Here is a 15,258-nt window from a genome sequence, read left to right as displayed (position 1 = left end):
AACAATCAAGCAAAATATAAAACTGGAGAATTCCTTTTTTATTCTAAATTACAATGTCTAGAAGATAACCTGAGCTCTTTAGAATTAAAAATATAAATGACCATTTTCACAGCACCTATTGACATATTACTATTATTCATTAACCTATTTTGCACGGAAAATATTCAGCAACTGAGGCATGTAACGTATTGAAATGAAGAATTTTATTTCTAAGTAAAGTTGTATTTGATTAGACTCATCTGCAGATCCAATGACAAATCTTGAAAATGTAGGCACGAAAGTTAGCTCAATCATCCATTAAAATTGCAGTTAGTTCAATGTAAGAAGAGAGAGCATACGTTTAAAAGCTAAATGGTGCCATTCTGGGCTGAAGTTTGAATAAAAACAAGATTTCTTAGTGTGTTGAGACTGGTTTTGTTTTAGAGCATTGAGAGCTCTCCAAAAAGGAAAAAGCCATCAAGTTTGGTATTATGTAATAAGGTCAAACTTCATATTAAGTACACTAAATTCTGAAGTTCCACTGCCAGATCCTCTACTCACTGCTTTAACATCTGAGAAAGTGTCGTGAGGGTCCTGCTTTTTATAGCAAAGAAAGTTATATTCTGAAATCTAGAACTTTTAAGCTGGTGAGTGTCCCATCATTGAAAATATTCCAACATAAAGGTTTCCTATAGTGCAGGTAGGGGTGGGTGGGAGGAGAGGGATTATGGACCTCTAGCAGGTCTAAAGCCAAGTTCTTATGAATCTATATTCTAATCATATTTACATGAAAATATGTTAATTGTATGACCAGTAACTCGTTCCCTGAGTTTAATTTGACTGTCCCTTTTTCATTTCCTCCCACTGCCCTGAGCCAGTGTGTTTAAAAATATTTTGCTGCAACCCAGGACACACACATACACCTAAAATAAAGCTTTTATTAAGCAATTCTTACTCTTGATACATGCAACAAGCTCTTTTAAAATTTTACTCTTTAAAAGAATTGTTTTTTAAAATAATTGATCACTGAATTGATCTCAAATCACTAAGTTGATTTTAAGACTCACATTTAGGTCATGAGCTGAAATTGAAGAACACTGTCATAGAAGACTATTTCACACTTTATCTTAAAGCCTCCTCACACCTTCTTCTGTCCTCACTCTCAGCTGCTGAGCTGGCTTTCTATTTCACTGAGAAAATAGAAGCAGTTACAAATCTTCCCCAGGTCCTCACGGCTCCCTTTTCTAGTCACTGCCTCTGTCCCTTTACACCTCACCTTCCTTCCTGGTACATGGAAGGCCTGTCCATACCCCACCTTCCCGTCTAAGGCCAGCCCCTCCGCCGGTACACCAGCTCCTCCTCCCACTTGCTCAGGACACAGCTTCATAGACATCCCAAATTTAACAGGCCCAAAATTGAACTCCCCACCTTGTTAATTCCCATCTGGGTAAGCACCACTCCATTGCTGTAGTTGCTTAGGCCGCAAACCTTGGAGTCGTTCTTGACTTCTATTTTTGTTACAGGATATCCAAGCCATCATTACATTCTGCTTGTCCTACCTTTAAGTTATATCCAGAATCCAACTACCTCTCACCACTCCCACCTCAAGCAACCTGGCCCAGGTACTATTTTTTCTGCCCTGGATTGTTGCTCTCAACTCCTAACTAGTTTCCCAGCTTCTGATCTTGTCTACAATCTATTCTCCATGAAGCAGCTGGAATGCTCCTTTCAGACAGATCACATCATCTCCTCTGATGAAATACTTATACTTATCAGAATAAAAGTCAAAACATTTTCAATAACCAAAAGGTTCTTCATGTTTGCCTCCTGCCTCTACTAATCCCTCTGACAACTTCTACCCCACAATAGAATGCTTATTTCTTTAATGTACAAGGCCAAGTCAGCCCCAGGGACTTTGCTCTTGCAATTCCCTTGTCTGGAATGCTTGTCCTCCTCAATACCAACAGGGCTCACTCTATCCGTTTTCTCATCTCTCTCTCTTTCTCACTTCTTTTAGGTCTCTGCTCAAGCTCATTCTTCTCTGTGATATCTTCCCTGCCCGCCATTGTAAAACAGCAGCACCCTCCCTCCATTCCAGCCTCCTTCTCCCCCCGTAGGTGGTTTGATTTTTCTCCATCTGGCCCACTATGTACTTAAATTGTTTATCTGTCCTCCCTATTAGTTCGCAAGCCACATAAGGGAAGATACATTGTTTTGTTCACAATTGCATCCTCAGCACCTAGAACAATCCTGGCACACAGTAGGCACCCAAGAGTTGTCAAATTCATGCACTGAATGAAGGCATCATGGAATTAACAAATAGCAGTTTTAAGAACTAATAGCTATAAATATACTCTAGTAATATGAGAGTCCATTTATCAGTTGCTTGTTTGTTGGCAAGAGCTATCCAAACACCACCCAGATGCTCTTAGGAATTATAAGCAAGGCAAGATAGTCACAGGCATTGACAGGATATGTGAGTGAGGACAGACAATGCAGCTCAGGATTTTAACACAAGGGAATAGATAAACCTGGACTCCAAGAGGCAAGACTTCTGTCTTAGGAACATGGAGAAGGATGTAGCCTCCAGCACAGGGGTTCATTACAGGAACTTGAGCAAAGACAGGGAATCAAGACTCCAGCTCATAGAAACAGTGAACCAGTTTAGGCAGCATGGCAATGAGGCCAATTTGATGCTGAGCCTCCATGATGCTGGTTTCTTATTGCTGCCCAGCCTGTGAATGTGTCTGACCCCACAGGATGGGAAAGGATTAGTCATTAGGTGGGAGCTCATTAGTCTTGGCTTTGGGTTGGAGGAAAAAATAGAACTTAAGGTCTAGATTGACCCTGTCCAGCTTCAGGGTGCTTTATTGACACAGTATCCCAGTGTAACACCATCTTCAATTACTTCTGGTTCTTCCTCCACTTTTCTAAACCTTCCTTCATTCTCTCCTCTACCCTCCTCTCTTTACATATCTCTTTTATGTTGGAGTTCCTTAGCTTATATTCTTGGTCTTCTTCTCTACTTCTACATACTCTTTCTAAGTGACTTTATCCACTATCATGTGTTCAAATATCATCTGTCTCAGACCCATGAAGTCAATGTGTCCATACCTGAACTTACTGTCTTCTCCCAAACCCGCTCCTCCTCTTTGCTCCCTATCTGGCCGATGGCATCATCACACAACCAGTTTCTCAAGCTGGAAATTTGTTAACCTCTTCTTCCCTCTCTCACCCTCCAAAAACAATTGCTTACTATATTCTGTCAATTATGCTGCAGAAATGTTTCTCAAAGGTAGACCCCTTAGCCCTTTCCCCTACCCAAGTCTTAGCTCTGAATTTTTTCTCTGTCCTGCTCTAGCGCACAGCCTCTTAGCTGGCTTCCCTACCAGCTCCTCTTCTGAATCTATTCCCTTTAATAGCCCCCCAAAAAACAACTATGATCCTGTTACACTGTCCTGTCAATAATCACTCTCTAGCTTCCACAGTATCAAGTCCAAACTTGCTAGTAGACAGGACCCTTCAGAACTTATTTGCAACTTGCCACTTTGCCTTTTTCACCTGTCACTCTCCATATTACCAGATTCTCTGAATCAGCCATGTCATTTCATAATTCTGGGCCTTTGCACATGATGTTTCTAGTTCCTGGAATGCCTCTTTCCATCAGCTAATGATTCCTTTCCTTTCAAGACACAATCCAAATGCGATAGCCTTTCCTGACTCCCCCTGGACAGTGAGTTGAGGGCTGTTCTACACTCTTAACATTGACATAATAATTTTTTTTACTGTTATAACATGTGTCATATGGACATAACAAGGAAACAATTATGTTTCCTTGGCTATCTGCCATTTTAGACTGTGACTTGCTATAGGTCATGGTTTTCTTTATGTATCTCTGCATCTTTCTTGCCTGCCACAGTACCTAGAACATGGTTCCCAATAAATTTTTATTGATTATTAATTGCCCAATTAATACTGTAGGAAGGATGAAAGGAATGAGGGAAAGAAGAAAGGAAGGCAAAGAAGAGGGAGGGAGGGAGGGAAGGAAGAAAGTGTTTCCAAAGCACACTTAAAAGGAAATGTACCATTTTCTAGAAAACTGTAGCATTATTGAGTTATGGTTGCTGGAGGAACAAAAAATAAAACAAACAGACCATAACAAATAACAAAAAAATCTCACTCCCCTTCCCAGAATTTTCTTTGATAATACTAAACTGAAAGCTCCATTCTTGTTATTACAGTCTTCATTCTGCTTACTCTGCCATTCCATTTTGACAAAGGAAAGTATCTAGAATCTTCCCCTGATGATAAAGTGTAGCCCCCAAACACAATAAAAGGTTTTCCAGATGGTGTTACCCTTTTTGAAGCCTGGGAGATTTGTCATTCAACTCCAGTGTTCCCATATAGGAAAGAAGTCTTCAATCTCTCCAGTAATTCCTGCCATGATGCTATTGGGCACTTATGTAGACTGACTTAATTGTTCCATTCTCACCTTTTATCTTTAGGCCTAGTCAACTTGATTAGATTACAAATCTTTGGAGACAGTGTCCTTATATATTTATTTTCCTAGTTCTTCTTGATTCTTTTATGTATCCATTAACTATCGAGTGCTTACTATGTGCCAGACACTGCCAGGCACTGGGGGTACAACTATGAACAAAACAGAAGACACATATATTATTCTGTGCATAGTCAGAGATACTGTAAATAAATGTTTGCTGTTGATACTAGTTATGATAATTCCCAGCCCTAATTATCTTGACAGATTCATGAACAGTGAGATTTGAGGCTGAAACTGGCCTACTAAATTGGAGTCCTACATGCTACAACATCTCCTTGCTAGTCTGGTCATGGATGGAGACCTGGGATGCATGTGGGATATAGAGGTAAGGCAAATTCATCAAGAAGGCAGAAGAAACCACACACTGAAACACATTGTAATGCTGGCTTGCAATGAGATTTTCATTTGTTTTCTCCCATACTTGTCACAATATATTTTGTGAGTAGATAAAGCAAAAGTAAATAATATTTCTATTTTACAGTTGGAAAACCAAAACCCAGGAACAAAATAATTTGCCACAGGTAGTTTCCATAGCCTGGGCTTAATGCCTCCATCTCCCCATTTCTCAGTCTCCTGCTTCATTACTTGGACATAAGACTATCACCCGAAATATGCAACATATTTGAGCAAAACAGAGCTACAGTGACAAGCGCTAAAAACATTGGTGGCTAGTCTACCAAAAGATAAAGGATGGAAAGGATAACCCTTGAAGCATTCTCAGTAACACCTAACTAAATGAATAACAATTGGCAGTAGTGACTCAGAGTGAAAGCATCTTATTTTCAAAATTCATATCCCATAAATATTCAGAAATAGTCCTCAAATGTGCTAACTCATTTTTCTCCTATTAGAAGAATGAGGTCTGACAGTATATATTTGATATACTGCATTTAATTATTTTCTTTCACATTCTGGAAAGCTAACTCTTTTTATTGATAAATTATTCTATGCAGAGAAAAGTGAAGATGCATTTTGACTAAATACTAAATATTTAACCTTTATATAGATGAAGGGTATTATATCTATCAAATTTAATCTTAGAAAGAAGATTAAAATTTGTAAGTATTTATTTTGGAGACTATGAATGTTCAATAAAAAAGAAAAACAGGAGGTTTACTTGGTAGGAGGCACTGATACCAGCCTTTGTGCAAAGGCTGATTAAGTGTAACGACAGTGGATGGAAAGCATTCTGAAGAAAGGGGGTTGTTTGATTTTAGACCAGATTTGTACATCAACCTGATTGCTATCAATTTACTTTTACTCACTCTACTTTTTGTCTACATAGTAGTCTAGGACTTTATGTCGCCTTGCATCCAAGTTTCATTTATAAAGTGTACATCATTGTATTAAGTTTGCAGACCATATTCCATAACAATACAAAGAAAAATAGATGTCAATTTTCAATAGAAAAATTATAGGTAAACTTTTATGAAAAAAAAACTTTAGAAGATTTTCATAAAGGCATAAATCATTCATATGAAAATACTTATGTTTTAGGCTGATCCATATTTAACTCACATTAAGGGACATGGAGAAGGGATATGTTGGACACAGTGGGGCCTATGGAGTCAGAGACCTGACGTTTAGTCCCAAGTCTTTCTGTTACTATGTAACTTCAGCAGTTAAGCTTTGGGAACCTCAGTTTTCTCATCTTTGAAATGAAAGAAGCAATGACCGTCATCTGTGAAGTGGGAGTTGTTGTGAAGATGATTAGCAATATTTTATTTTTTTATATTTATTTTTTTTTGAAAAAGTTGTACTAAGTGAAATCCCCACCGGCAATATCAGACTTCGTAGGATTCCCCATATGCACACCCACACTGGAAATTCTCAGTAGTTTATTGTTTGTTTGTTTTTAACATCTTTATTGGAGTATAATTGCTTTACAATGGTGTGTTAGTATCTGCTTTATAACAAAGTGAATCAGTTATACATATACATATATCCCCATATCTCTTCCCTCTTGCATCTGCCTCCCTCCCACCCTCCCTATCCCACTCCTCTTGGTGGTCACAAACCACCGAGCTGATCTCACTGTGCTATGTGACTGCTTCCCACTAGCTATCTATTTTACGTTTGGTAGTGTATATATGTCCATGCCACTCTCTCACTTTGTCACAGCTTACCCTTCCCCCTCCCCATATCCTCAAGTCCATTCTCTAGTAGGTCTGCATCTTTATTCCCATCTTACCCCTAGGTTCTTCATGACCTTTTTTTTTTTTCTTAGATTCCATATATATGTGTTAGCGTATGGTATTTGTTTTTCTCTTTCTGACTTACTTCACTCTGTATGACAGACTCTAGGTCCATCCACCTCACCACAAATAACTCAGTGTCGTTCCTTTTTATGGCTGAGTAATATTCCATTGTATATATGTGCCACATCTTCTTTATCCATTCATCTGTTGGTAGACACTTAGGTTGCTTCCATGTCCTGGCTATTGTAAATAGAGCTGCAATGAACATTTTGGTACATGATTCTTTTTGAATTATGGTTTTCTCAGGGTATATGCCCAGTAGCGGGATTGCTGGGTCATATGATAGTTCTATTTTTAGTTTTTTAAGGAACCTCCATACTGTTCTCAGTAGTGGCTCTATCACTTTACATTCCCACCAACAGTTCAAGAGGGTTCCCTTTTCTCCACACCCTCTCCAGCATTTATTGTTTCTAGATTTTTTGATGATGGCCATTCTGACCGGTGTGAGATGATATCTCATTGTAGTTTTGATTTGCATTTCTCTAATGATTAATGATGTTGAGCATTCTTTCATGTGTTTGTTGGCGATCGGTATACCTTCTTTGGAGAAATGTCTATTTAGGTCTTCTGCCCACTTTTGGATTGGGTTGTTTGTTTTTTTGTTATTGAGCTGCATGAGCTGCTTGTAAATTTTGGAGATTAATCCTTTGTCAGTTGCTTCATTTGTAAATATTTTCCCCCATTCTGAGGGTTGTCTTTTGGTCTTGTTTATGGTTTCCTTTGCTGTGCAAAAGATTTTAAGTTTCATTAGGTCCCATTTGTTTATTTTTGTTTTTATTTCCATTTCTCTAGGAGGTAGGTCAAAAAGTATCTTGCTGTGATTTATGTCATAGAGTGTTCTGCCTATGTTTTCCTCTAAGAGTTTTATAGTGTCTGGCCTTACATTTAGGTCTTTAATCCATTTTGAGTTTATTTTTGTGTATGGTGTTAGGGAGTGTTCTAATTTCATACTTTTGCATGTACCTATCCAGTTTACGCAGCACCACTTTACAGACAAGCAAAAGCTGAGAGAGTTCAGCACTACCAAACCAGCTTTACAACAAATGCTAATGGAACTTCTCTAGGCAAGAAACACAAGAGAAGGAAAAGACCTACAATGAGAAACCCAAAACAATTAAGAAAATGGGAATAGGAACATACATATCAATAATTACCTTAAATGTAAATGGAATAAATACTCCCACCAAAACACACAGACTGGCTGAATGGATACAAAAACAAGACCCATATATATGCTGTCTACAAGAGACCCACTTCAGATCTAGGGGCACATACAGACTGAAAGTGAGGGGATGGAAAAAGATATTCCATGCAAATGGAAATCAAAGGAAAGCTGGAGGACTTCCCTGGTGGCGCAGTGGTTGAGAGTCCGCCTGCCAATGCAGGGGACATGGGTTCGTGCCCTGGTCCAGGAAGATCCCACATGCCGCAGAGTGGCTGGGCCTGTGAGCCATGGCTGCTGAGTCTGCGCGTCCGGAGCCTGTGCTCCACAATGGGAGAGGCCACAACAGTGAGAGGCCCACATACCGCAAAAAAAAAAAAAAGAAAATTAGTAGCAATTCTCATATCAGACAAAATAGACTTTAAAATAAAGACTATTACAAGAGACAAAGAAGGACAGTACATAATGATCAAGGGATCGATCCAAGAAGAAGATATAACAATTGTAAATATTTATGAGCCCAACATAGGAACACCTCAGTACAGAAGGCAAATACTAACAGCCATAAAAGGGGAAATCGACAGTAACACAATCATAGTAGGGGACTTTAACACCCCACTTTCACCAATGGACAAATCATCCAAAATGAAAATAAATAAGGAAACACAAGCTTTAAATGATACATTAAACAAGATGGACTTAATTGATATTTATAGGACATTCCATCCAAAAACAACAGAATACACATTTTTCTCAAGTGCTCATGGAACATTCTACAGGATAGATCGTGTCTTGGGTCACAAATCAAGCCTTGGTAAATTTAAGCAATATTTTAAGTGGAGAGTCTTCTATGACGTTTGACGCAGAATGTATATTTAAACAAACAAACAAATCTTGACTCTCATCTGCCATGCTGCGTAAGGTAAAGAGTAGACTAGAAGGCCAGCTAGAAGAACACACTGGTAGTCCTGCAGAGGGTGGGGGGGTTGATAACAAACACAAAAACAAAAAATTACCAAAAACATGCAAATGGATGGTGATAATGGTAGTAAAATCCCATTAACAGAAATGGAAGGATAAGTCCAAATGAAAAATGGAAAAGGTGAGGAGGCTAAATTCTTCCTACGTTTGAAAGGAAGAAAGAAATTCTAAAAGTTAAATAGTAAACATCATCAATGACTATTTAATCTCTAAGGAAAACCAGTGATGTAAACAGGGCAAACTCAGGCTTTATGGGCAGAACTGAATTCCAATACTAGTTCTGACACCTACAGGGTGGAGTGTGTTAACCTGGGCAGGTTAACCATTGTCAGTCTGTTTTCTCCTCTGATAAATAACATGAAAAATACCTAACACCATGAGACCACTGGTCTTGAAACTAGGATCCATCCAGATCATCTCAGTCCAATAGAAATATATGGTGAGCTACAAATACAAGCTACATATGTAATGTGAAATCTCTTAGAAGCCACACTGAAAAAATGAAAAAGAATTGGGTGAAGTTAACTTGAGTAATATATTTTTTAACTCAGTATATGCAAAATATTATTTCATCATGTAATCTATATAGAAGTTATTACTACATTTGCAGCATCTATTGAGATCATTGTGGTTTATTCTGTTAATATAGTTAATATAATGTATTGCACTGATTGAGTTTCAGATGTTAAACCAATCATATATATATATATATATATATATATATATATATATATATATATATATATATATGATTACACACCATGACCAAGAGGAATTTCTCCCAGAAATGCAAGATCGGTTTAACATCTGAAACTCATATATATATATATATATATATATATATATATATAAAATATATATATATATATATTTTATATATATATATTTATATATATATATAATATATATATATATATATTATATATATATATATATAATATATATATATATATATTGCCGGATTTGGATTGCTAGTATTTTGTTGAGGATATTTATTTGTAGAGACTACTGATCTGTAGTTTTCTTTTCTTGTCATGTCTTTGTCTGGTTTTGGTCTTAAGGTAATACTGGTCTCATAGAATGAGTTGGGAAGTGTTCCTTCCCCTTCAAAATCTTTGTAAGAGTGTCTGAAGGATTCACATTAATTCTTTTTTAAACGTGTGGTAGAATTCACTAGTGGAGCCATCTAGACCTAGACTTTTCTTTGTGCGAAGATTTAAAATTGCTAATGAAATATCTTTACTTGTTCTAAGTCTATTTGGATTTTTAATTTTTTCCGTTTCAGTTGTTTGTGTTTTTCTTGGAATTTATCCATTTCATCTAGGTTATCTAATTTGATGTCATATGATTATTCATAGTATTCCCTTACAATCCTTTTTTAGTTCTGTGAGGTTAGTACTGAGGTCCCCTCTTTTATTCCTGATTTCAGTAATCTGGGTCCTTACTTTTTTCTCTTGGCCAGGCTAGCTAAAGTTTGATTTTGTTGATCTTTTTCAAATCACTAATTTTTGATTTCATTGATGTTCACTATTACTTTTATTCTCTATTTTATTTATTTGTGATCTAATCTTTATTATTTTCTTCCTTCTGCTTGCTTGTTTTAGCTTATTCTTTTTTTTTCTAGTTTCTTAAGGTGGAAGTTCAGGTTATTGATTTGAGATCTTTATTCCTCTTATAATTATAAGCATTATAGCTATAAGTTTCCCTCTGACTGCTGTTTGAGCTGCATCTCATGAGTTTTGGTATGTGTGGTTTTATTTTCATTTATCTCAAATTATTTTGTAATTTGCACTGTGATTTCTTCTTTGACTCAATTGTTATTTAGGAGAGTTTTATTTAATTTTCACATATCTGTGAATTTCTCAAATTTCCTTCTATTATTATGACTTTTCATTTCATTCCATTGTGGTCAAAGAACACTGTATAATTTAAATACTTTTAAATTTATTGAGGTTTGTTTTATGACCTCCTAACATATACTCCTAACATAACCTGGAAATTGTTCCATGTGCACTTGAGAAGAATGTATATTCTGCTTTTTGTTGATTGGAGTGTTCTGTAGAAGTCTGTTATATTTAGTTGGTTTACAGTGTTTACTTTTTCTGTTTCCTTGTTGATCTGCCTGGTTGTTCTACCCATTGTTGAAAGTGAGGTATTGAAGTTTTCAAATATTATTGTTGAATTGTCTATATCACCTTTTAATGTATGTATTTTATGTCATGTTTTGGGGCACTCTCTTGTTAGATGCATTATGCTTATAATTATTTTGTCTTCATGATGGACTGACCCTTTTATCATTATGTCCTTTTTTGTCACTAGTAACAAAATTTGTTTCTAAGTCTACTTTGCCTTATACTACTGTAGCCACTTCAGCTCTATTTTGGATACCCTTTGTATGGGATATATTTTTCTATCCTTTTACTTTCAACTTATTGTGTCTTTGAATCAATTATGTCTCTTGTGATGGCATGTAGTTGGACCATGTTTGCTTCATTTGACCATTCTCTGCCTTTTGACTGGACAGAGACACACATTCTTATTAGAGGAATGATATTATCATTATTTCATAAACTGTACACTCATTGCTTTATTACAGATTTGATACTGAGAGCTAACATATTGCTTTACCTTCTTTTTAAAATTTATGAAAATGGATTAATTATTCATATTAAATCTATATTATTTTAACCTTGGCTACTTTTTATAATCTGTCTTACAGGATTCATTTTGCAACTTATTTCTCATTGTTTTTATGTTTCTTGCAATGCTTATTAACATATCTATTTGAATTGAAATAATAAATGCAGAATTTTTCTGAAAGTGTAATTCAGCTTATTGTTTGCCATGGATATTTTTGTAAATTGACCTAAATATACAGCTCCACAGTTTTGATTTAATATATATGTATAAAATCCAGGAAGAAAGTATAGTGGAAATGTGAGTTGAAATAGACAAAGGAAAGGCCTAAAATTTCCAAATATTACAAAATAGTTTTTCATATATTTTTAAATAGCTGGTCTTGGGTATTAAATTATTATAATATTCAAATTTCATTTGATACATTTAAAATGAAATAGTAATTATATTTAAAGTGACAATATTAAATATATATATTGAAAATTACATCCTTTGTGACAATGTCAACTTATGATAAAAATTTTAGATACCTTAAAATGTACAAGACATTTAAAGCTGTTCAAAAATACATGATATTGTTTAAATGTTCAAAATGTCTTCGGGTGATTCTCGAGGAAAAATGTTTGAAGACCAGGTCAAAGAACAAAGGCACTCTAAATTCATCACCTCTTGTTGCCTTATTTACTTCTATATTCCCAGTGCCAATCACATCTCCATGATTGAATGAATGAATGAATGTCCTGAATGGATAACATTACAAATTACACACTTTCTGCCTGAAGAAAGGATGACCCTGGAGGTGGATTTTTCCCTCTCTAGGTTAGATAATTATTAGTTGGTAGGTAGAGAGAGTGGGGTCCTGATGGAAATGAGAAAAGGATACCTACACTCCTGACTTGATAAGACAGCCTTGAGTGAGTAACTTTACCCTTGTCAGACTCCAGCAAAATGAGAGAAAGATTGAGACCTAGACTTAAGGGAACTCAATGAAGTATTATATTGAGATCCATACATAACAATTATCTTGAATTCTATAAGCATTTTTTGAGAATCTACTTTTCCATCACTACTAGGCACTGGGCATGCAAGGAAGAAGACAGAGTATAAAGAAGTCTACTGAAGCAGGATAAGTGGTGTAAGAGAAACATATTAATTTATAGGTTGAATTATTTGAAATTACTGTTATTTGGCCATTTTTGACCTACCAAAAATATGGTAAATTATATGGCTCAATCTACATGGTACATGTAAATCTAGGATAAAGAGCAATAAATCCTGAGGGATTCTGGTTAATCAGGGAAAGCAATATGTAGTCATTGGCATTTGAGCTGGACATTGAAGGATGGAAAAGAAGGTTGGTGGATGGATAGCTGGCAGATAGGATATCTGAGATAATAGGATCAACAAGAGCAAGAGTAGAGAGTATTGGAAGGTACATGTTTGTTCTGGAAAGGCACATTGGGTTTCCTTTTTGTTGAGGCCTGAGAAGTGTGAATAAAAGTAGAAAGGAGCCCAAGATTTGAGTTAAGAGTCCTGTAGGCCTAAGAAGATGCTATTGAGTCAGCAATGGGAAGCCACTGAAGGCTTACCACAGGGAGTATTGTGAACAGATATAAGCTTTAGAAGAACTCAGGTGGCTGAATGGGGAAGGAGTGATGGGTAGGGAGGTTGAGATTGGAAGCCCAGAGACACATAGGAAGCTCCTGTAATGTCAAGATGAACACAGTAGATGTGTATATGGGTTAGAAATGGGGCATGTTTCTCAGACAAGTTTATCATGGTTTGGTCATTGATTAGGTTGAGGGATTAGTTGTAAGAGGTATAGGTTCAGGAGTGGAGGAAGGGAGTAAGCTACTTGGGGATATCCTGCAGTGAGGGTAGAGTTCTGTGCTATGGGCCTTAGCTCTGAAAGTAGATGCAGTTATAAGGGGAATTTGTCTAGGAAGAGCAGGGAAACAGAGGAAGGCAGAAGGACAGAACAGGGAATTAGGAATGGATCTGTGCCCTGTGCTTAACCACACTTTATCTTCATCACAACACTTGTTTACCTCAGTGTCTACCCTTCGCAAATCTGTGAGACCTCCAAAGGTGGGAATTAGATCTTGTCTATTCTTCAGCATTCTCAAAGCTCATACATAGTCAAGGGGTAACCACTTTAAAAAGTCCTTGCTGTTTAGCACAAGGAGCTCTACTCAATATTCTATAATAACCTATACGGGAAAAGAATCTGAAAAAGAATGGTTATATGCATATGCATAACTGAATGATTTTGCCGTATACCTGAAGCTAACATAACATTGTAAATCAACTATACTTTAACATAAAATAAAAATTAAATTTAAGAAAGTCCTCACTGAATCAAATCTTAACTTTTTATGGAATGCTTTCTAGGTTCTTGTCATTGTTTTAAGTGCCATACAGGTGCCCTTCCATTTCATATTTTACAGATGGGGAAACAGAAGCGTGTACTTGTTCAAGGTCACAATTAGTGAGTGGGAGCCTGGATTTGAACTCAGACAGTCTAACACCAGAGGCTGCTGGCACAAAACTCCCATGCATGCTCTGGAATGAATAGTCAGAGTGACATCCGTTTGTCACTTTACAGTTTAGGGTTGCTCTCATAGTCAGTTCTAATATCCTCAAAATAACTTTGTGAGATGGAGGGAGGGGGAAATCTTATTATTGAGTAAATGAAAGTTAAGTGAATTCATGAGGAAACACAGCTAGTAAGTGGCAAAAACCATGCAAAGCCACCATCTTCTGAGTTACAACCCTGTGTTCCATTTCAGTCTTGTTTCCTGTGAGTCCAGTTGTCTGTCTTATTGCTCAAGAAGATAGAATGCATCAGCAAGTGGCTGGAGAGGGGGGCTGTGGAAGAAGCAGAAATACCTCTTGACTAGCTGGACATGTTTCCTTGAGAGATTTAGGAACTTCATTCTGGTAAGACTATAAGGTGTTTGTGGGTCAGACTTACTTGTGAAATCTAATGTGAATGTGAATACGAATAGTCTCTTTTATTAGTAATCATGAATGCTCAATATTTAGGCACAATTCACATGTAAACAAATGACTCGTTTGTTGATTGTAGATGTAAATGAAAAGTAATCTATTGACTTATCTATTCACCCATGCTGGGGACATAACCTGGAATCTGTCCTTAGGCATAATGTCAGGGATCCCTCTACAGTCTAACCACCCCAGCCTCTTTAGAGGCCTCTATGTTTCATTTATTAAGGAGGAAAAGATTTGCCCTCTTAATAGGAGAATGGAAAAGAGAACGATGGATATTGAATTTCTATAGGCATTTGTCTAACCTAATCCCCTACCACACATAGACTCTTCTTTGATGGCTGGTCTCCTTAGATAGGAGAGACTCATGAAAGATTTCAAAGGAACTGAAAATGAGATTGATAATAAGCTTCATACTTGTGTTCAGCTCATTTCAGTTTAGAAAAAGAAAAGTGTCGGTGCCTCTGACAGATACTACCTTGTTTGAATTTTATGAGTCCTAGGCAAGGTTGGCCTGTCATTTCTCTGCCATTCTACAAGATTGGTTTTCTTTTCAAGTTTCACCATTGCTAATATAGACTCTGAAGCAGCAAATACCACAGAGGGTTCATAGGTGAGACATCTCCTGTTTTGTAAGTAGATGTGTTTATTTATACAGAAGGTGAAAGTAT

General features: G+C 36.7%; 1 long non-coding RNA gene across 1 annotated transcript; it reads left to right on the top strand.

Moving 5' to 3' along the window:
- The first annotated feature begins 1,525 nt into the window (after nucleotides 1-1,525).
- Nucleotides 1,526-14,476, top strand: LOC309813074. Its single transcript, XR_014295445.1, has 3 exons — nucleotides 1,526-1,601; nucleotides 4,745-4,865; nucleotides 14,368-14,476. It is a non-coding gene; the product is annotated as an uncharacterized lncRNA (long non-coding RNA).
- Nucleotides 14,477-15,258: the final 782 nt, after the last annotated feature.

This window comes from Mesoplodon mirus (assembly GCF_964341445.2).
Source record: "Mesoplodon mirus genome assembly, chromosome: 2".
NCBI classification, from domain to species: Eukaryota; Metazoa; Chordata; class Mammalia; order Artiodactyla; family Ziphiidae; genus Mesoplodon; species Mesoplodon mirus.
Note: the sequence above shows the minus strand (reverse complement) of the source record. Positions and strands in the feature narration are given on the sequence as shown.